We start from the raw sequence: 21383 nt of genomic DNA on the forward strand, positions 1-21383 counted from the left end.
CCCAGTACATTATTCTTTCCCCTGTGTAATTACCATAACAAGCTCCAGCTGTTTTTATTCTCAGAAGGGATACTCCCTGATATACAGCTGCCTACCCCCTTCGTAAGTGCAGGTCCTAAATGAGCGTTTTTCTCTGTTCCCTCACCACAATCCAGATTCTTTTGGGGAGTTACCAGTACAGTAACCATACCAGGAAGTACTTAATTTATTAAGCTACTGCTTTTCTTAATCTCAGTGCAGATATTTACTGATAAACAGCTACCTACGCAGCATGTTCATGTCGTTCCTAAATGAGCTTTTATCTTTCTCCACTCACCACAAACCAGATTCTTCTGAGGAGTTCCCAGTACATTATGCTTTCCCCTGTGTAATTACCTTAACAAGCTCCGGCTGCTTTTATCCCCAGAAGGTTTACTCCCTGACATACAGCTGCCTACCCCCTTCGTAAATGCAGGGCTTAAATGAGCTTTTTTCTTTGTTCCCTCACCAAAATCCAGATTCTTTGGGGGAGTTATCACTACAGTAACCATACCAGGAAGTTCTTAATTTATTAAGCTACTGCTTTTCTTAATCTCAGTGGAGATATTTACTGATAAACAGCTACCTATGCAGCATGTCCATGTCGTTCCTAAATGAGCTTTTATCTCTCTCCCCTCACCACAAATCAGATTCTTCTGAGGAGTTCCCAGTACATTATCCTTTCCCCTGTGTAATTACCTTAACAAGCTCCAGCTGTTTTTATTCTCACAAAGGTTACTCCCTGATGTACAGCTGCCTACCGCCTTCGTAAATGCAGGTCCTAATTGAGATTTTTTCTCTGTTCCCTCACCAGAATCCAGATTCTTTTAGGGAGTTACTAGTACAGTAACCATACCAGGAAGTACTTAATTTATTAAGCTACTGCTTTTCTTAATCTCAGTGGAGATATTTACTGATAAACAGCTACCTATGCAGCATGTCCATGTCGTTCCTAAATGAGCTTTTATCTCTCTCCCCTCACCACAAATCAGATTCTTCTGAGGAGTTCCCAGTACATTATCCTTTCCCCTGTGTAATTACCTTAACAAGCTCCAGCTGTTTTTATTCTCAAAAGGGATATTCCCTGATATAAAGCTGCCTACCCCCTTCGTAAGTACAGGTCCTAAATGAGCGTTTTTCTCTGTTCCATCACCACAATCCAGATTCTTTTGGGGAGTTACCAGTACAGTAACCATACCAGGAAGTACGTAATTTATTAAGCTCCTGCTTTTCTTAATCTCAGTGGAGATATTTACTGATAAACAGCTACCTACGCAGCATGTTCATTTCGTTCATATATGAGCTTTTATATCTCTCCCCTCACCACAAATCAGATTCTTCTGAGGAGTTCCCAGTACATTATCCTTTCCTCTGTGTAATTACCTTAACAAGCTCCAGCTGTTTTTATTCTCAGAAGGTTTACTCCCTGATATACAGATGCCTACCCCCTTCGTAAGTGCAGGTCCTAAATGAGCTTTTTTCTCTGTTCCCTCACCACAATCCAGATTCTTTTCGGGAGTTACCAGTACAGTAACCATACCAGGAAGTACTTAATTTATTAAGCTACTGCTTTTCTTAATCTCAGTGGAGATATTTACTGATAAACAGCTACTTCCGCAGCATGTTCATTTCATTCCTAAATGAGGTTTTATCTCTCCCCCTAACCACAAATCAGATTCTTCTGAGGAGTTCCCAGTACATTATCCTTTCCCCTGTGTAATTTCCTTAACAAGCTCCAGCTGTTTTTATTCTCAGAAGGTTTACTCCCTGATATACAGATGCCTACCCCCTTCATAAGTGCATGTCCTAAATGAGCTTTTTTCTCTGTTCCCTCACCACAATCCAGATTCTTTTGGGGAGTTACCGCTACAGTAACCATTCCAGGAAGTATTTAATTTATTAAGCTACTGCGTTTCTTAATCTCAGTGGAGATATTTACTGATAAACAGCTACCTATGCAGCATGTTCATGTCGTTCCTAAATGAGCTTTTATCTTTCTCCCCTCACCACAAATCAGATTCTTCTGAGGAGTTCCCAGTACATTATGCTTTCCCCTGTGTAATTACCTTAACAAGCTCCAGCTGCTTTTATTCTCAGAAGGTTTACTCCCTGATATACAGCTGCCTACCCCCTTCGTAACTGCATGTCCTAAATGAGCTTTTTTCTTTGTTCCCTCACCACAATCCAGATTCTTTGGGGGATTATCAGTACAGTAACCATACCAGGAAGTACTTAATTTATTAAGCTACTGCTTTTCTTAATCTCAGTGGAGATATTTACTGATAAACAGCTACCTATGCAGCATGTCCATGTCGTTCCTAAATGAGCTTTTATCTCACTCCCCTCACCACAAATCAGATTCTTCTGAGGAGTTCCCAGTACATTATTCTTTCCCCTGTGTAATTACCTTAACAAGCTCCAGCTGTCTTTATTCTCAGAAGGGATACTCCCTGATATACAGCTGCCTACCCCCTTCGTAAGTGCAGGTCCTAAATGAGCGTTTTTCTCTGTTCCCTCACCACAATCCAGATTCTTTTGGGGAGTTACCAGTACAGTAACCATACCAGGAAGTACTTAATTTATTAAGCTACTGCTTTTCTTAATCTCAGTGCAGATATTTACTGATAAACAGCTACCTACGCAGCATGTTCATGTCGTTCCTAAATGAGCTTTTATCTTTCTCCACTCACCACAAACCAGATTCTTCTGAGGAGTTCCCAGTACATTATGCTTTCCCCTGTGTAATTACCTTAACAAGCTCCGGCTGCTTTTATCCCCAGAAGGTTTACTCCCTGACATACAGCTGCCTACCCCCTTCGTAAATGCAGGGCCTAAATGAGCTTTTTTCTTTGTTCCCTCACCACAATCCAGATTCTTTGGGGGAGTTATCACTACAGTAACCATACCAGGAAGTACTTAATTTATTAAGCTACTGCTTTTCTTAATCTCAGTGGAGATATTTACTGATAAACAGCTACCTATGCAGCATGTCCATGTCGTTCCTAAATGAGCTTTTATCTCTCTCCCCTCACCACAAATCAGATTCTTCTGAGGAGTTCCCAGTACATTATCCTTTCCCCTGTGTAATTACCTTAACAAGCTCCAGCTGTTTTTATTCTCACAAAGGTTACTCACTGATATACAGCTGCCTACCGCCTTCGTAAATGCAGGTCCTAATTGAGATTTTTTCTCTGTTCCCTCACCAGAATCCAGATTCTTTTAGGGAGTTACCAGTACAGTAACCATACCAGGAAGTACTTAATTTATTAAGCTACTGCTTTTCTTAATCTCAGTGGAGATATTTACTGATAAACAGCTACATATGCAGCATTTTCATGTCGTTCCCAAATGAGCTTTTATCTCTCTCCCCTCACCAGAAATCAGATTCTTCTGAGGAGTTCCCAGTACATTATCCTTTCCCCTGTGTAATTACCTTAACAAGCTCCAGCTGTTTTTATTCTCGAAAGGGATATTCCCTGATATAAAGCTGCCTACCCCCTTCGTAAGTACAGGTCCTAAATGAGCATTATTCTCTGTTCCCTCACCACAATCCAGATTCTTTTGGGGAGTTACCAGTACAGTAACCATACCAGGAAGTACGTAATTTATTAAGCTCCTGCTTTTCTAAATCTCAGTGGAGATATTTACTGATAAACAGCTACCTACGCAGCATGTTCATTTCGTTCATATATGAGCTTTTATATCTCTCCCCTCACCACAAATCAGATTCTTCTGAGGAGTTCCCAGTACCTTATCCTTTCCTCTGTGTAATTACCTTAACAAGCTCCAGCTGTTTTTATTCTCAGAAGGTTTACTCCCTGATATACAGATGCCTACCCCCTTCGTAAGTGCAGGTCCTAAATGAGCTTTTTTCTCTGTTCCCTCACCACAATCCAGATTCTTTTCGGGAGTTACCAGTACAGTAACCATACCAGGAAGTACTTAATTTATTAAGCTACTGCTTTTCTTAATCTCAGTGGAGATATTTACTGATAAACAGCTACTTCCGCAGCATGTTCATTTCATTCCTAAATGAGGTTTTATCTCTCCCCCTCACCACAAATCAGATTCTTCTGAGGAGTTCCCAGTACATTATCCTTTCCCCTGTGTAATTTCCTTAACAAGCTCCAGCTGTTTTTATTCTCAGAAGGTTTACTCCCTGATATACAGATGCCTACCCCCTTCATAAGTGCATGTCCTAAATGAGCTTTTTTCTCTGTTCCCTCACCACAATCCAGATTCTTTTGGGGAGTTACCGCTACAGTAACCATTCCAGGAAGTATTTAATTTATTAAGCTACTGCGTTTCCTAATCTCAGTGGAGATATTTACTGATAAACAGCTACCTACGCAGCCTGTTCATGCCGTTCCTAAATGAGCTTTTATCTCTCTCCCCTCACCACAAATCAGATTCTTCTGAGGAGTTCCCAGTACATTATCCTTTGCCCTGTGTAATTACCTTAACAAGCACCAGCTGCTTTTATTCTCAGAAGGGATACTCCCTGATATACAGCTGCCTACCCCCTTCGTAAGTGCAGGTCCTAAATGAGCTTTTTTCTCTGTTCCCTCACCACAATCCAGATTCTTTTGGGGAGTTACCACTACAGTAACCATTCCAGGAAGTATTTAATTTATTAAGCTACTGCGTTTCTTAATCTCAGTGTAGATATTTAAAGATAAACAGCTACCTCCGCAGCATGTTCATGTCGTTCCTAAATGAGCTTTTATCTCTCTCCCCTCACCACAAAACAGATTCTTCTGAGGAGTTCCCAGTACATTATGCTTTCCCCTGTGTAATTACCTTAACAAGCTCCAGCTGCTTTTATTCTCAGAAGGTTTACTCCCTGATATACAGCTGCCTACCCCCTTCGTAAGTGCAGGTCCTAAATGTGCTTTTTTCTTTGTTCCCTCACCACAATCGAGATTCTTTGGGGGAGTTATCAGTACAGTAACCATACCAGGAAGAACTTAATTTATTAAGCTACTGCTTTTCTTAATCTCAGTGGAGATATTTACTGATAAACAGATACCTACGCAGCATGTCCATGTCGTTCCTAAATGAGCTTTTATCTCTCTCCCCTCACCACAAATCAGATTCTTCGGAGGAGTTCCCAGTACATTATCATTTCCCTGTGTAATTACCTTAACAAGCTCCAGCTGTTTTTATTCTCAGAAGGGATACTCCCTGATATACAGCTGCCTACCCCCTTCGTAAGGGCAGGTCCTAAATGAGCTTTTTTCTCTGTTCCCTCACCACAATCCAGATTCTTTGAGGGGTTACCAGTACAGTAACCATACCAGGAAGTACTTAATTTTTTAAGCTACTGCTTTTCTTAATCTCAGTGGAGATATTTACTAATAAAGAGCTACGTACGCAGAATGTTCATGTCGTTCCTAAATGAGCTTTTATCTCTCTCCCCTCACCACAAATCAAATTCTTCTGAGGAGTTCCCAGTACATTAACCTTTCCCCTGTGTAATTACCTTAACAATCTCCAGCTGTTTTTATTCTCAGAAGGGATACTCCCTGATACACAGCTGCCTACTCCCTTCGTAAGTGCAGGTCCCAAATGAGCTTTTTTCTCTGTTCCCTCACCACAATCCAGATTCTTTTGGGGAGTTACCAGTACAGTAACCATACCAGGAAGTACTTAATTTATTAAGCTACTGTTTTATTTAATCTCAATGGAGATATTTACTAATAAAGAGCTACCTACGCAGCATGTTCATGTCGTTCCTATATGAGCTTTTATCTGTCTCCCCTCACCACAAATTAGATTCTTCTGAGGAGTTTCCAGTACATATTCCTTTCCCCTGTGTAATTACCTTAACAAGCTCCAGCTCTTTTTATTCACAGAAGGGATACTCCCTGATATACAGCTGCCTACCACCTTCGTAAGTGCAGGTCCTAAATGAGCTTTTTTCTCTGTTCCTAACCACAATCCAGATTCTTTTGGGGAGTTACCAGTACAGTAACCATACCAGGAAGTACTTAATTTATTAAGCTACTGCTTTTCTTAATCTCAGTGGAGATATTTACTGATAAACAGCTACCTACGCAGCATGTTCATCTCGTTCCCAAATGAGCTTTTATCTCTCTCCCCTCACCACAAATCAGATTCTTCTGAGGAGTTCTCAGTACATTATCCTTTCCCCTGTGTCATAACCTTAACAAGCTCCAGCTGTTTTTATTCTCAGAAGGGATACTCCCTGATATACAGCTGCCTACCCCCTTCGTTAGTGCAGGTCCTAAATGAGCTGTTTTCACTGTTCCCTCACCACAATCGAGATTCTTTTGGGGATTTACCAGTACAATATCCATACCAGGAAGTACTTAATTTATTAAGCTAAAGCTTTTCTTAATCTCAGTGGAGATATTTACTGATAAACAACTACATTTGCAGCATGTTCATGTCGTTCCTAAATGAGCTTTTATCTCTCTCCCCTCACCACAAATCAGATTCTTCTGAGGAGTTCCCAGTACATTATCCTTTGCCCTGTGTCATAACCTTAACAAGCTCCAGCTGTTTTTATTCTCAGAATGGATACTCCCTGATATACAGCTGCCTACCCCCTTCGTAAGTGCAGGTCCTAAATGAGCTTTTTTCTCTGTTCCCTCACCACAATCCAGATTCTTTGGGGAGCTACCAGTACAGTGAACATACTAGGAAGTACTTAATTTATTAAGCTACTGCTTTTCTTAACCTCAGTGGAGATATTTACTGATAAACAGCTACCTACGCAGCATATTCATGTCGTTCATAAATGAGCTTTTATCTCTCTCCGTTCACCACAAATCAGATTCTTCTGAGGAGTTCGTAGTACATTATCCTTTCCCCTGTGTAATTACCTTAACAAGCTCCAGCTGTTTTTATTCTCAGAAGGTTTAGTCCCTGATATACAGGTGCCTACCCCCTTCATAAGTGCAGGTCCTAAATGAGCTTTTTTCTCTGTTCCCTCACCACAATTCAGATTCTTTTGGGGTGTTACCAGTACAGTCACCATACCAGGAAGTACTTAATTTATTAAGCTACTGCTTTTCTTAATCTCAGTTTAGATATTTACTGATAAACAGCTACCTATGCAGCATGTTCATGACGTTCCTAAATGAACTTTTACCTCTCTCCCCTCACCACAAATCAGATTCTTCTGAGGAGTTCCCAGTACATTATCCTTTCCCCTGTGTAATTACCTTAACAAGCTCCAGCTGTTTTTATTCTCAGAAGGTTTACTCCCTGATATACAGCTGCCTACCCCCTTCGTAAGTGCAGGTCCTAAATGAGCTTTTTTCTCTGTTCCCTCACCACAATCCAGATTCTTTTGGGGAGTTACCAGTACAGTAACCATACCAGGAAGTACTTAATTTATTAAGCTACTGCTTTTCTTAATCTCAGTGGAGATATTTACTGATAAACAGCTACCTCCGCAGCATGTTCATGTCGTTCCTAAATGAGCTTTTATCTCTCTCCCCTCACCACAAATCAGATTCTTTTGAGGAGTTCCCAGTACATTATCCTTTCCCCCGTGTAATTACCTTAATAAGCTCCAGCTGTTTTTATTCTCAGAAGGTTTACTCCCTGATATACAGCTGCCTACCCCCTTCGTAAGTGCAGGTCCTAAATGAGCTTTTTTCTCTGTTCCCTCACCACAATCCAGATTCTTTTGGGGAGTTACCAGTACAGTAACCATACCGGGAAGTACTTAATTTATTAAGCTACTGTTTTTCTTTTTTTTTTCTCAAATTTTTATTATCAAACTGACGTACAGAGAGATTACAGTATCATACGTTGGGCATTGGATACATTTCTTGTACTGTTTGTTGCCTTGTCCCTCATGCCCCCTCCCTCCCCCCCTTTCCTTCCTCCCCCCTGTTGTTCAGTTCACTTACACCAAACAGTTTTGCAAGTATTGCTTTTGTAGTTATTTCTCTTTTTTTACCCTGTGTCTCTCGAATTTGGTATTCCCTTTGAATTTCCTACTTCCAATACCAGTAATCACGGTTTCCAATATACTCAGATAAGATTACAGTGATAGTGTAGGTACAAACATAGGAAGGTAATACAAAACATTATCTATAATAGAAACTACACATACACATAGGACGTTGAAAGTGGTTACAACTGTGATATATCACTTGTTTCCATAACATGGAGTTCATTTCAATTAGCATCATCTTATGTGTTTCTAAGGGTATAGCTATTGGGCCTTGTGATGCTCTGCTATGGCTTGCCTAAACCTGTACTAATTATTCCCAATAAGGGAGGCCATAGAGTCCATGTTTCTTTGGGTCTGGCTCACTTCACTTAGTATAATTTTTTCCAAGCCCTTCCATTTCCTTACAAATGGAACAATGTCATTCTTTCTGATAGAGGCATAAAATTCCATTGTGTAAATGTACCACATTTTCCTGATCCATTCATCTATGGAGGGGCATCTGGGTTGGTTCCAGCTTCTCGCTATGACAAATTGTGCTGCGATGAACATTGTTGTGCTGGTGGCATTACTGTGATTTTGTTTGTGGGCTTTTGGATAGATACCCAACAGTGGGGCTGCTGGGTCATAGGGGAGTTCTATATTGAGCCTTCTGAGGAATCTCCATACTGCTTGCCAGAGTGGCTGAACCAGTTTACATTCCCACCAACAATGAAGTAGGGTTCCCTTTTGGCCACATCCCCTCCAACAATTGTTATTATTAGTTTTCTTGATATATGACATTCTTGCTGGGGTGAGATGGAATCTCAATGTTGTTTTGATTTGCATTTCCTTTATGGCCAGTGATGTAGAGCATTTTTTCATATGTCTATTGGCCATTCTCATTTCCTCATCAGAGAAGTTTCTTTGTACGTCTTTAGCCCACTTGATGAGGGGGCTATTGGTTCTTTGCAGTTTTGTTTTGGAAGAAGGTAATTTTTTTAGTTCTGCATATATTTTAGAGATGAGGCCTTTGTCTGTTGAATGTCCGGTAAAGATCTTCTCCCAGTCTGTGGGCTTTCTGTTTATCTTGAGAGCTATGTCCTTTGCCGTGCAGAAGCTCTGGAGTTTGATGCAGTCCCATTTGTCCAACCTTTCTTTGATTTGTAGCCTTTCAGGGTCTTTGTTAAGGAAGTTCTGTCCTGTGCCAAGGAGCCCAAGTGTTTCTCCTACTCCTTCCTTTAGTGTCCTCAGGGTGCCTGTTTTGATTTCAAGGTCTTTAATCCATTTGGAATTGATTTTGGTGCAGGGTGATATATAAGGATCTAGTTTTAGTTTGTTGCATGTGTTGAGCCAGTTTTGCCAGCACCACTTGTTAAAGAGGCTATCTTTCTTCCATACTATTGTTTTAGCTCCTTTATCAAAGATTAAGTAGGCATAGTTCTGTGGGTTTAATTCTGGGTCTTCAATTCTGTTCCATTGGTCTTCAGGCCTGTTCCTGTGCCAATACCAAGCTGTTTTTATTACTATAGCTTTATAATACAGCTTGAAGTTGGGTATTGTAATTCCTCCAGCACTGTTCTTTCTGCTTAGGAGTGTTTTTGCTATTCTAGGTCTTTTATTGTTCCATATGAATTTCTGGATTGCTTCCTCTATTTCATTAAAGAATGGTGTTGGGATATTAATGGGTATTGCATTGAATTTGTAGATAGCCTTTGGCAATAGTGCCATTTTGATTACATTAATCCTCCCAATCCAGGAGCATGGGAGGTTTTTCCATTTTCTTAATTCTGACTTAATTTCATTTTTCAAGCTTTTAAAGTTCTCTTCAAAGAGGTCTTTCACTGCTTTGGTTAAGGTTATTCCTAGGTATTTTATGTTTTTGGGGGCTATTGCAAAAGGAGTTGCTTTCCTGATTTCAGCCTCGGTCTACGGGTTGTTAGCATAGAGAAAGGCCGTTGATTTTTGAAGGTTTATTTTATATCCTGCAACTTTGCCAAAGTTTTGTATGAGCTCTAGTAGCTTGGGGGTAGAGTCTATGGGATTCTTTAGGTATAGGATCATGTCATCTGCGAAGAGAGAAAGTTTAACTTCATCTTTTCCTATTTGGATCCCCTTTATATTCTCTTCTTGCCTAAATGCTCTGGCTAGGAATTCTAGTACTATGTTGAAGGGCAGGGGACAGAGTGGACATACCTGCCTTGTTCCTGATATTAAAGGGAATGGCTTTAGTTTTCCACCATTTAGAGTTATCCTAAAAACAGCTGGAGCTTGTTAAGGTAATTACACAGGGGAAAGGATAATGTACTGGGAACTCCTCAGAAGAATCTGATTTGTGGTGAGGGGAGAGAGATAAAAGCTCATTTAGGAACGACATCAACATGCTGCGTAGGTAGCTGTTTATCAGTAAATATCTCCACTGAGATTAAGAAAAGCAGTAGCTTAATAAATTAAGTACTTCCTGGTATGGTTACTGTACTGGTAACTCCCCAAAAGAATCTGGATTGTGGTGAGGGAGCAGAGAAAAAAGCTCATTTAGGATCTGCACTTACGAAGGGGGTAGGCAGCTGTGTATCAGGGAGTATCCCTTCTGAGAATAAAAACAGCTGGAGCTTGTTAAGGTAATTAAACAGGGAAAAGGATAATGTACTGAGAACTCCTCAGAAGAATCTGATTTGTGGTGAGTAGAGAGAGATAAAAGCTCATTTAGGAACGACATGTACTGCTGCGTAGTTAGCTGTTTATCAATAAATATCTCCACTGAGATTAAGAAAAGCAGTAGCTTAATAAATTAAGTACTTCCTGGTATGGTTATTGTACTGGTAACTCCCCAAAAGAATCTGGATCGTGGTGAGGGAACAGAGGAAAAAGCTCATTTAGGACCTGCACTTACGAAGGGGGTAGGCAGCTGTATATCAGGGAGTATCCATTCTGAGAATAAAAACAGCTGGAGCTTGTTAAGGTAATTACACAGGGGAAAGGATAATGTACAGGGAACTCCTCAGAAGAATCTGATTTGTGGTGAGGAGAGAGAGATAAATGCTCATTTAGGAACGACATGAACATGCTGCGTAGGTAGCTGTTTATCAGTAAATATCTCCACTGAGATTAAGAAAAGCAGTAGGTTAATAAATTAAGTACTTCCTCGTATGGTTACTCTACTGGTAACTAACCAAAAGAGTCTGGATTGTGGTGAGGGAACAGAGACAAAAGCTCATTTAGGACCTGCACTTACGAAGGGGGTAGGCAGCTCTATATCAGGGAGTAAACCTTCTGATAATAAAAACTGCTGGAGATTGTTAAGGTAATTACACAGGGGAAAGGATAATGTACTGGGAACTCCTCAGAAGAATCTAATTTGTGTTGAGGGGAGAGAGATAAAAGCTCATTTAGGAACGACATGAACATGCTGCGTAGGTTGCTATTTATCAGTAAATGTCTCCACTGCGATTAAGAAAAGCAGTAGCTTAATAAATTAAGTACTTCCTGGAATGGTTACTGTACTCGTAACTCCCCAAAAGAATCTGGATTGTGGTGAGGGAACAGAGAAAAAAGCTCATTTAGGACCTGCACTTACGAAGGGGGTAGGCAGCTGTATATCAGGGAGTATCCCTTCTGAGAATAAAAACAGCTGGAGCTTGTTAAGGTAATTACATAGGGGAAAGGATAATGTACTGGGAACTCCTCAGAAGAATCTGATTTGTGGTGAGGGGAGAGAGATAAAAGCTCATTTAGGAACGACATGAAAATGCTGCGTAGGTAGCTGTTTATCAGTAAATATCTCCACTGAGTTTAAGAAAAGCAGTAGCTTAATAAATTAAGTACTTCCTGGTATGGTTACTGTACTGGTAACACCCCAAAAAATCTGAATTGTGGGGAGGGAACAGAGAAAAAAGCTCATTTAGGACCTGCATTTACGAAGGGGGTAGGCAGCTGTATATCAGGTAGTAAACCTTCTGAGAATAAAAACAGCTGGGGCTTGTTAAGGTAATTACACAGGGGAAAGGATAATGTACTGGGAACTCCTCAGAAGAATCTGATTTGTGGTGAGGGGAGAGAGATAAAATCTCATTTAGGAACGACATGAACATGCTGGGTAGGTAGCTGTTTATCAGTAAATATCTCCACTGATATTAAGAAAAGCAGTAGCTTAATAAATTAAGTACTTCCTGGTATGGTTACTGTACTGGTAACTCCCCAAAAGAATCTGGATTGTTGTTAGGGAACAGAGAAAAAAGCTCATTTTGGACATGCACTTACGAAGGGGGTAGGCAGCTGTATATCAGGGAGTATCCCTGCTGAGAATAAAAACAGCTGGAGCTTGTTAAGGTAATTACACAGGGGAAAGGATAATGTACTGGGAACTCCTCAGAAGAATCTGATATGTGGTGAGGGGAGATAGATATAAGCTCATTTAGGAACGACATGAACATGCTCCGTAGGTAGCTGTTTAGCAGTAAATGTCTCCACTGAGATTAAGAAAAGCAGTAGCTTAATAAATTAAGTACTTCCTGGTATGGTTACTATACTGGTAACTCCCCAAAAGAATCTGGATTGTGGTAAGGGAACAGAGAAAAAATTCATTTAGGACCTGAACTTACGAAGGGGGTAGGCAGCTGTATATCAGGGAGTATCCCTTCTGAGAATAAAAACAGCTGGAGCTTGTTAAGGTAATTACACAGGGGAAAGGATAATGTACTGGGAACTCCTCAGAAGAATCTGATTTGTGGTGAGTGGTGAGAGATAAAAGGTCATTTAGCAACGACAAGAAAATGCTGCATAGGTAGCTGTTTATCAATAAATATCTCCACTGAGATTAAGAAAAGCAGTAGCTTAATAAATTAAGTACTTCCTGGTATGGTTACTGTACTGGTAACTCCCCAAAAGAATCTGGATTGTGGTGAGGGAACAGTGAAAAAACTCATTTAGGACCTGCACTTACGAAGGGGGTAGGCAGCTGTATATCAGGGAGTATCCCTTCTGAGAATAAAAACAGCTGGAGCTTGTTAAGGTAATTACACAGGGGAAAGGATAATGTACTGGGAACTCCTCAGAAGAATCTGATTTGTGGTGAGTGGTGAGAGATAAAAGCTCATTTAGGAACGACATGAACATGCTGCGTAGGTAGCTGTTTATCAGTAAATATCTCCACTGAAATTAAGAAAAGCAGTAGCTTAATAAATGAAGTACTTCCTGGTATGGTTACTGTACTGGTAACTCCCCAAAAGAATCTGGATTGTGGTGAGGGAACAGTGAAAAAAGCTCATTTCGGACCTGCACTTAGGAAGGGGGTAGGCAGCTGTATATCAGGGAGTATCCCTTCTGAGAATAAAAACAGCTGGAGCTTGTTAATGTAATTACACAGGGGAAAGGATTAAGTACTGGGATTTATTCAGAAGAATCTGATTTGTGGTGAGGGGAGAGATATAAAAGCTCATTTAGGAACGACAAGAAAATGCTGCACAGGTAGCTGTTTATCAGTAAATATCTCCACTGAGATTAAGAAAAGCAGTAGCTTAATAAATTAAGTACTTTCTGGTATGGTTACTGTACTGGTAACTCCCCAAAAGAATCTGGATTGTGGTGAGGGAACAGAGAAAAAAGCTCATTTAGGACCTGCAATTACGAAGGGGGTAGGCAGCTGTACATCAGGGAGTATCCCTTCTGAGAATAAAAACAGGTGGAGCTTGTTAAGGTAATTACACAGGGGAAAGGATAATGTACAGGAAACTCCTCAGAAGAATCTGATTTGTGGTGAGGGGAGAGAGATAATAGCTCATTTAGGAAAGACCTGAACATGCTGCTTAGGTAGCCGTTTATCAGTAAATATCTCCACTGAGATTAGAAAAGCAGTAGATTAATAAATTAAGTACTTCCTGGTATGGTTCCTGTATTGGTAACTCCCCAAAAGAATCTGGATTGTGGTGAGAGAACAGAGAAAAAAGCTCATTTAGGACCTGCACTTACGAAGGGGGTAGGCAGCTGTATATCAGGGAGTATCCCTTCTGAGAATAAAAACAGCTGGAGCTTGTTAAGGTAATTACACAGGGGAAAGGATAATGTACTGGGAACTCCTCAAAAGAATCTGATTTGTGGTGAAGGGAGAGAGATAAAAGCTCATTTAAGAACGACATGAACATCCTGCGTAGGTAGCTGTTTAAAAGTAAATATCTCCACTGAGATTAAGAAAACCAGTAGCTTAATATATTAAGTACTTCCTGGTATGGTTACTGTACTGGTAACTCCCCAAAAGAATCTGGATTGTGGTGAGGGAACAGAGAAAAAAGCTCATTTAGGACCTGCACTTACGAAGCTGGTAGGCAGCTATTTATCAGGGAGTACCCCTTCTGAGAATAAAAACAGATGGAGATGGTTAAGGTAATTACACAGGGGAAAGGATTATGTACTGGGAACTCCTCAGAAGAATCTGATTTGTGGTGAGGGGAGAGAGATAAAAGCTCATTTAAGAACGACATGAACATACTCGGTAGGTAGCTGTTTATCAGTAAATATCTCCACTGAGATTAAGAAAAGCAGTAGCTTAATAAATTAAGTACTTCCTGGTATGGTTACTGTACTGGTAACTCCCCAAAAGAATCTGGATTGTGGTGAGGGAACAGAGAAAAAAGGTCATTTAGACCTGCACTTACAAAGGGGGTAGGCAGCTGTGTATCAGGGAGTTTCCTTCTGAGAATAATAACAGCTGGAGCTTGTTAAGGTAATTACACAGGGGAAAGGATAATGTACTGGGAACTCCTGAGAAGAATCTGTTTTGTGCTGAGGCGAGAGAGATAAAAGCTCATTTAGGAACGACATGAACATACTGGGTAGGTAGCTCTTTATCAGTAAATATCTCCACTGAGATTAAGAAAAGCAGTAGCTTAATAAATTAAGTACTTCCTGGTATGGTTACTGTACTGGTAACTCCCCAAAAGAATCTGGATTGTGGTGAGGGAACATAGAAGAAAGCTCATTTAGGACCTGCACTTACGAAGGGGGTAGGCAGCTGTATATCAGGGAGTATCCCTTCTGAGAATAAAAACAGCTGTAGCTTGTTAAGGTAATTAATCAGGGGAAAGGATAATATACTGGGTACTCCTCAAAAGAATCTGATTCGTGGTGAGTGGAGAGAGATAAAAGCTCTTTTAGAAACGACATGAACATGCTGCGTAGGTAGCTGTTTATCAGTAAATATCTCCACTGAGATTAAGAAAAGCAGTAGCTTAATAAATTAAGTATTTCCTGGTATGGTTACTGTACTGGTAACTCCCCAAAGGAATCTGGATTGTGGTGAGGGAACAGAGAAAAAAGGTCATTTAGTCCTGCACTTACAAAGGGGGTAGGCAGCTGTATATCAGGGAGTATCCCTTCTGAGAATAAAAACAGCTGGATCTTGTTTAGCTAATTACACAGGGGAAAGGATAATGTACTGGGAACTCCTCAGAAGATTCTGATTTGTGGTGAGGGGAGAGAGATAAAAGATCATTTAGGAACGACATGAACATGCTGCGTAGGTAGCTGTTTATCAGTAAATATCTCCACTGAGATTAAGAAAAGCAGTAGCTTAATAAATTAAGTACTTCCTGGTATGGTTACTGTACTGGTAACTCCCCAAAAGAATGTGGATTGTGGTGAGGTTACAGAGAAAAAAGCTCATTTAGGACCTGCACTTTCGAAGGGGGTAGGCAGCTGTATATCAGGGAGTATCTCTTCTGAGAATAAAAACAGCTGGAGCTTGTTAAGGTAATTACACAGGGGAAAGGATAATGTACTGGGAACTCCTCAAACGAATCTGATTTGTGGTGAGGGGAGAGAGATAAAAGCTCATTTAAGAACGACATGAACATACTGGGTAGGTAGATCTTTATCAGTAAATATATCCACTGAGATTAAGAAAAGCAGTAGCTTAATAAATTAAGTACTTCCTGGTATGGTTACTGTACTGGTAACTCCCCAAAAGAATCTGGATTGTGGTGAGGGATCAGAGAAGAAAGCTCATTTTGGACCTGCACTTACGAAGGGGGTAGGCAGCTGTATTTCAGGGAGTATCCCTTCTGAGAATAAAAACAGCTGGAGCTTGTTAAGGTAATTACACAGGGGAAAGGATAATGTACTGGGAACTCCTCAGAAGAATCTGATTCGTGGTGAGGGGCGACAGTTAAAAGCTTATTTAGGAACGACATGAACATGCTGCGTAGGTAGCTGTTTATCAGTAAATATCTCCACTGAGATTATGAAAAGCAGTATCTTAATAAATTAAGTACTTCCTGGTATGGTTACTGTAGTGTTAACTCCCCAAAAAAATCTGGATTGTGGTGAGGGAACAGAGAAAAAAGCTCATTTAGCACCTGGACTTACGAAGGTGGTACGCAGCTGTATATCATGGAGTATCCCTTCAGAGAATAAGAACAGCTGGAGCATGTTAAGGTAATTACATCCAGGAAAGGTTAATGTACAGGGAACTCCTGAGAAGAATCTGATTTGAGGTGAGGGGAGAGATAAAAGCTCATTTATGAACGACATGAACATACTGGGTAGGTAGCTGTTTATCAGTAAATATCTCCACTGAGATTAAGCACACCCCAACAACCGGGGCCTGCTCTGGTAGGCATACCCCGCACAGGTGGGCAGGGCTCCCCAGTGGCAGCACCCACTCTGATAGGTGAACCCGCACAGGAGAGCAGAGCCCCCCAGCAGCAGCGCTCACCCAGATTGGCTCATTTTGCACAACTGGGTGGGCCACCCCTCAACAACACCAGCCCCAGAGCAATCCACACAGTGGGAGAACCACCTGAGAGGTGAGCTCCTCTGACCAAGATACCGTGTGTAAAAAAGAACGAAAGAAGAGAAAAGCCTCCACGCCATGCTGAATCAGCGACCAGAAAACCCCCACCAGGGGCACGCTAGGGTCAGCACAACACAGCAGCAGGACACTATCCCGCAGAGAAAGACACAGAACCTACCCAACCCCAAGTGCAGTGAGGGTGACCACCTCAACAACAACTGAGATGGTCACGCTCACCCATTAGGCAGTAAAGTTCAACAGTCAAACTCAAACCAGAGCCAGGACACAAACAAGTCTCCCACTGATGGACCAGCAGGAACAAGCACAAAGCCAAACCAGGGAAGCCACCCAAAGATCTCCACATGCACAAATCACAAAGAAATATAACAAAATTCATCAAAGGGCAAGCCACCTCGCCAGCTCCAAAAAGCAGTACTACTGAAGAAGAGATGGATAATAAAAAATAACTGAGACTATGATAGCAGAAATGATGGAAAGCCTCTGAAACAAAATCAGAAAACAATTCCAGGAGTTTAGAGTGGAAGTCTTGAAAGACATACAGGAAGCCAAGAAAGAAATGGAAGCAAAAATGGATACAGCGCAAACCTCCGTTAAAGGAGACCTTAACATCCTAAGAAGTAAAATGCATTAAAAAAAATAGATTTAAAATTAAACTCTTTAAAGGAAGAAATTTCCACGATCAGAGCTGATCTGGCAACCAAAAATAGCTCTCTGACATCCATAAACTCCGCACTTGAATCCACAGCACAGAGAATTGACCATATTGATGCCAGAATCTCTCTCTTGGACAATGATGCAGCTGATAAGGACCAGAAAATTACCACAATCAAAGAAATGGTAAAGCTCCAAGGAAGACTAATCCAGGAGCTAGTGGACAAAGACAAGAGATATAATCTTCACATAATTGGAATATAAGAAGGAGCCAAATACCAGAGCAGAGGGCTTCACCATATTTTCAATAAAGTTCTTGCAGAAAACTTCCCCAATCTCACAGGGGACCTCACCCAGGTAACTGAAGCCTATAGGACACCTGGAAGACCAGACCCTAGAAAATCCTCGCCCAGGCACATAATAATCAAGACTTCAGATCTCCAGAATAAAGAACAAATTTTGAATTCAGCCAAAGTGAAGAAAGAAATTTACTGCAATGGGAAGAGGATCCAAATAACAGCAGACCTCTCCACACAAACCTACCAGGCATGAAAAGAATGGAAGAACACCATCCAAGTCCTACAGGCCAACAACTGCAAACCTAGAATAAAATATCCAGCGAAGCTAGAGTTGATATTCGAGGGGAAAACCAGATCTTTCCATAGAAAAAAGGATCTAAAGGAGTATGTGAATAAAAAACCAGCCCTACAACGAATTCTAGGAGGGGAACCCCACTCAACAGAAATCGTACAGGACACACAGACAGAAACAGAAAGAAACTACAACACCCAGAGCCCAACAGAAAGAGCAGCTCACTAAAGACAAGAAAAAAAAAAAGAGGAAAAACAGCCTAACAAGAAAATGGAAGGAGAAAAAACACTCTTATCCTTGATCTCTGTGCATATAAACGGTATAAACTCTCCGATAAAGAGGAGCAGACTGGCAGAATGGATCCGCAAACAAAAAGTTGCCATCTGTTGTCAACAACAGACCCACCTTACAGCAAGGGATAAAAAAAGGCTCCGAATGAAAGGATGGAGCAAGATCTTCCAAGCAAATGCACCTACCAAAATGGCAGGAGTAGCCATCCTGATCTCAGACAAGCTGGACTTCTCATTAAAATCAACACAAAAAGACAAAGAAGGTCACTACATTTTAATACAAGGAAAAATCCAGAATCAAGACATCACGGTGATAAATGTATACTCACCGAACAAAAGAGGCCCTACATATGTCAAGCAAATTCTCACAGAACTACAGAACAAGTTAGACCCAAACAAAATCATAGTGGGTGATTTAATACCCCACTCTCTCCAAGAGACAGATCCAACACCCAGAGGATTAGCAAGGGAGCTGAGGACCTAAGTAACACCATATCCCAAATGGATCTGACAGATCTATACAGAATCTTCCACCCTACAGAGACCCAATACACCTTCTTCTCAACAGCCCATGGATCATACTCCAAAATAGACCATGTCATAGCCCACACAAAGAACCTCAGCAATTACAGAAATATTGACATCATCCCATGTATTATATCTGACCACAGTGGATTAAAGGTAACCATCAATAACAACAGTTACCACAGAGGCTATACACATTCTTGAAGGCTAAACCCCACACTGTTATCCAACACTTGGGCCACAGACCAAATTAAGGATGAAATCAACTAATTCATAAGCCACAATGACAATGAAAATACATCACAAAGAAACCTATGGGACACAGCTAAGGCAGTACTGAGGGGCAAGATTATTGCACTCAGCACTCACATTAAAAGAATGGAAGCAGAGCAGGTGAATAAACCGCACATACAAAAAAAAAAAGAAGAAGAGACTCATATACATAAAATCAGGGACTCCACCGGAAAAATTACAACAAGAACACACGATATTCAAACAATCATAAGGAACTATTTCCACAACCTCTACTCACTAAAAAACAATAATTTTACAGAAATGGATCAATTCTTAGAGAAGTATAAACTGCCCAAACTGAACTAAGAAGAAATAAATCAAATAAATAAACCAATAACTTACAGCGAGATACAGGGGGTAATCAAGAACCTCCCAACAAAGAAAAGCCGAGGCCCAGATGAATTCACCAACGAATTCTATAAAACCTTTAGTGAGGAGCTAATACCAATACTCCTCAAACTCTTCCGTGAAATAAAAACAGAGGGAGAAATCCCAAGCTCATTCTATGAAGCTAATATCATGCTCATTCCCAAACCAGGCAAAAACCCAACACAAAAAGAGAACTACAGACCAATATCACTAATGAACACAGACGCAAAGCTCCTCAATAAAATACTAGCTAACAGGATCCAGAAACTGATCAAGAAAATTATACATCATGACCAAGTAGGCTTCATCCCACAGTCACAAGGATAGTTCAACATCCATAAATCAATCAATGTAATTCATCACATAAACAGAACTAAAATCAAGAATCACATTGTTATCTCAGTCAATACACAAAAAGCCTTTGACAAAATACAACATCCATACTTATTAAAAGCTCTGGAGAGTGGGCTGGGAATATGGCCTAGTGGCAAGAGTGCTTGCCTCCTACACATGAAGCTCTCAGTTCGATTCCTCAGCGCCACATATATGGAAAATAGCCAGAAGGGGCGCTGTGGCTCAGGTGGCAGAGTGCTAGCCTTGAGTGGGAAGAAGGCAGGGATGGTGCTCAGGCCCTGAGTCCAAGAAAATAATAAAATAAAAAGTTTTTTAAAAAAAAAAAAAGCTCTGGAGAGAACAGGAATAAATGGAACATTCCTCAAAACAATAAAAGCCATATACAACAGACCAACTGCTAACATCGTATTAAATGGAGAGAAACTTAAATCATTCCCCCTAAACTCAGGAACAAGACAAGGATGCCCACTCTCACCACTCTCTTCAACATACTGCTGGAATTCCTAGCCATAGCAATAAGGCAAGAAGAGGACATCAAAGGGATCCACATCGGCAAGGAAGAAATCAAGCTATCCCTATTCACAGACGACATGATCTTATATCTGAAGGACCCAAAAAACTCAGTACCCAAACTCCTACACCTAATAAACCAATTTGGCAAAGTAGCAGGATACAAAATCAATCCACAAAAGTCAGCATCTTTTCTGTACACCAGCAATGTACAAGAAGAAAAGGAAATTACGGAAACAATTCCATTTACAGTAGCCAAAAAATGAATAAAGTACCTAGGGATCAACCTACCCAAGGACGTGACTGACCTATTTAATGAGAACTATAAAATTCTAATAAGGGAAATCAAAGAAGACACAAGGAGATGGAAAGACCTCCCATGCTCATGGGTAGGCAGAATCAATATAGTGAAAATGGCCATATTGCCCAAATTATTATAAAAATTCAATGCAATCCCTATCAAAATCCCAGTTACATTCTTCACTGAAATAGAGAAAGCAATCCATAAATTCATATGGAACAGCAAAAGACCTAGAATAGCCAAAGCAATTCTAGGCAAAAAAAAAAAAAAAAAAAGCAGTGCAGGAGGTATCACAATACCAGACCTCAAGCTCTACTATAGAGCCATCATAACAAAAACAGCCTGGTATTGGTATAAAAACAGACTGGAAGACCAATGGATTAGAATTTAAGATCCAGAAATAAAACCCACTCTTACAGTCAGCTGATATTTGACAAAGAAGCTAAAGACATACAATGGAGTAAACAGAGCCTCTTCAACTACTGGTGCTGGGAGAAATGGGCAGCCATATGCAGAAAACTCAAAGTAGACCCAAGCCTATCACCATGCACCAAGATCAACTCAAAATGGATCAAGGACCTCAATATCAGACCTGAATCCTTGAAACTACTGAAAGACAGAGTAGGAAAGACGCTAGAAGAAACTTTCTGAATATAGTCCCAGGGGCACAACAAATAGGGGAGAGACTCAACAAATGGGACTACTACAAATTAAAAAGTTTCTGCACAGCTAAGGACATAGCCACCAAAATAGAAAGACAGCCAA

This window comes from Perognathus longimembris, chromosome 8 (assembly GCF_023159225.1).
Source record: "Perognathus longimembris pacificus isolate PPM17 chromosome 8, ASM2315922v1, whole genome shotgun sequence".
NCBI classification, from domain to species: Eukaryota; Metazoa; Chordata; class Mammalia; order Rodentia; family Heteromyidae; genus Perognathus; species Perognathus longimembris.